At 33.5% G+C, this 3,003-nt stretch overlaps 1 non-coding gene across 1 annotated transcript; it reads right to left on the bottom strand.

The window, feature by feature from the left end:
* Positions 1–2,614: 2,614 nt before the first annotated feature.
* LOC123715855 lies at positions 2,615–2,721 on the bottom strand. Its single transcript, XR_006754490.1, has one exon. It is a non-coding gene; the product is annotated as a U6 spliceosomal RNA (small nuclear RNA).
* Positions 2,722–3,003: the final 282 nt, after the last annotated feature.

The following is a 3,003-nucleotide window of genomic DNA, read 5'->3' as shown; positions in this document are numbered from 1 at the left end:
GATGACAAATTATGTATACTCGTAATGAAGACCGTGAGACATTATAAGTTACTTAGAATTGAGATGTAATCTAGACTTATAAAAAACCAAACAAGCTGCCACACTCTGCTATAAAGTTATAAGCTTTATTCTAATTAAATCAGTAAACGTAAAGGTACAAGACCACAGTGACCAAACTTGTTTAAATTTTCTAATTATAATTTTTTTTATTATTTTTCTTATTATGTTTATGAATATTGTAAGTGTAATATTATTACGGGTCGAGTTGATAATCTGGATATAAGGGACTATATTATAAGTTATAAGACCTACGTATATATAATACAATTAAACAATATTAACAATTCTGTTAACCTACAAAGTAATTATTAAAAAGCAAAACAAATTTTAAAAGTTTGGTCCCTGTATCGTTAACGCTGGCAACATTTTCATACATTGTTGAGCTAGGAAACACCAGCTCTGCGGTCACCACTTGAATCCCAAGTGTCTCAACTCCAAAGAGAACAAAATCGAAGTCGGACGAAAGACTCTTATATTTGTGCCATTTATTGATTGTATACATATATATATTTTTTAATTATTCGATTATCGGTATAGCTGCTTCTACCGCATTAGCAGTAACTGTTAAGATATAATAATGTTGTGGAAATAAATATTGATATAAGATTTTATCGTATATTATCTGTTTATAAATTGGTAACTAGACGAGACAGTACAATACAGTTGGCCTCCTATGTACTGAAAGTCTTGAGTGAGGTAGTATGCAACCTAAAAGTGCTCCAAGAACTGGGTTTAAGTACCCATGGGATATGTGTGACGGCGAAGGCCCAGGTTATTTACCAGCACAGATTCTCGTTATCAAAGCCGTTGCGCCTACTCAATGCTTTCTCCAATACTATCGACATATTTATATGTTCGCAGAGTAAATTCACAGTAGCGATATTATGTATATTATGTGTTTCATTTTATATACTTTATTATATTTTATTGAAGTGAAACTTCTTTATCTGCGTTGGAAAAAAAAATACCGTCACATTTTTCCGTTACGCGCCATATTTTTCTTGTCTCTACCGCGGTTGATTCGAAGAGATTCGAAGCCATTAATAACAAAAATATATAATAACAATGATATTACAATTAATAAAATTCTGTAATAATCTTAGTAGTTATAAGGGAAAATGAAATAATTGTATTATTTGTATTCATGTCTATGATAATAAAAGCCTTTTGTTAAACGTTATCTAATTTAACTTTATTTAACCAATCACTGTCAAGTTGGATATAGGAGATCAATTTTTCGGTCATAAAGAAGTTTCACTTCTTTCGTGTGTACACTAGTACAATCACACATATTATTTTATTATGGCATACATTGTAAGAATAATTTATATATATATATCTGTAATAAATAAATAAATACATTTTATGTTGTAATAAATTCATCGGCGCGATATAGTGCGCACTTATAACTTGCTCTGACTTACAAAAAACTTTGCAGAGGTACGCTAATAGACTTGGTGTAGACATATACCCTTTTACTCTCGAATCATTTGATATAAAACACAAATTAATATCATTCTAACCTGCATCGTTTCGCTTCAAAATGATGTACTTACCCTACCTTTTTAGTAGCTTCAGCACGTGTACATATTGTTAAACACAAATTCAGAAACATTCATGAACGATAACAAAAAATTATAATGTTTGACGTATTTTTTTTAATAATGTACGAGTCAAAGCTGTACATTTTGCTCACTCAGGCTTTCTTAGTTTTATAAGCGTGATGATCCCTATGTACGTGCCAAGGTTCGTACATTTTGCTCATTTACAAGCGTGTCGATTTCCTATGTATGTTCGCGCCATGGCTGTACATTTAGATTACTTATAAGCTTGACGATTTTCTTAATCGTTGGAGTTAGGCCCCGAAAGTATAGCTAGACGAAGGCACTCTCTTCTACATTACAGTCATTCGTTTCATTGCAATTAACTAAATCATGGGAGTTACACCCCGAGAGCATAGCCAGACGTAGGCACTCTGACTGTTAAAATTGCATTCATTCGGTACATAGCAATTAGCACGTCATTATTTCGCTCTATTGTAATACGCGAGTGGTTAATATAGAGTATAACAAGAAACTATGTTTAAGGCACCTCGATAACCCAGGAACCGTACAATTAATATAATATAAATAATATTAAATAGGACTAATTTATAACAACTTGCCACCCTTGGTTTATTGAGGTTGGAAGCTTGGAAGATCATCCCCACACACTAGGTTCGTGATCCATTTTAAATTTTTCTTTTCATCACTCGCTCTTACTGTGAAGCAAAATTTGACAGCGTGTTTCAAAGACATAAGGTTCACCTACTTGCCTATTAGCAATGTTCACGATACAGATCAGTTCTCAATACCAAGGGTTGTAGCGTCATTTCTGAAGATTGGCTCCAGTACTTTCTACATGCAATTCATAAAATAAGGGTTTTTAAAGCAGTTTTATCACAATGTGGAACCAGCTTCCCACTGAAGTATTTCCGAACGAATTCGAATTAGGATCCTCGGCAACACACTCGCGAGCATTGACGGTCAATGGGCGGCGGTATCACTAACAATTGAATAAATCACTTGTTCTATAAAAAAAATGTGTCATCCATGTGCAGACGCCACGCTCATCTCTCTATCGTTCCAATATTAGTATATACACGTGGCCAAGGAAGAGTATCACGTGACGTGTACAAAGCATCCAAAAGCAACTCTCGCTTCTGGGGAGGGAATTATTTTGCTGTTTACGTCCTTCGGTAAAGTATACAATCATTGTAGCAAGGCTATTAATGCTTTAATTTTCTTAAAAGCTGTTTCAAAAGAGTTTCCTATTCTAAAACTTCTACGTGAAATGTTGTGACAATGGACAGAAGTGATGTGGAGAAGCATTGTTATTTTGTGTGCGAAAATAAATCGAAGATTTTGAAGATTAAGCTTACAAAAATGTTAAGCTTTTATAAGA

The sequence above is a fragment of the Pieris brassicae genome, chromosome 10 (genome assembly GCF_905147105.1).
Source record: "Pieris brassicae chromosome 10, ilPieBrab1.1, whole genome shotgun sequence".
Lineage (NCBI taxonomy): Eukaryota > Metazoa > Arthropoda > Insecta > Lepidoptera > Pieridae > Pieris > Pieris brassicae.
Note: the sequence above shows the minus strand (reverse complement) of the source record. Positions and strands in the feature narration are given on the sequence as shown.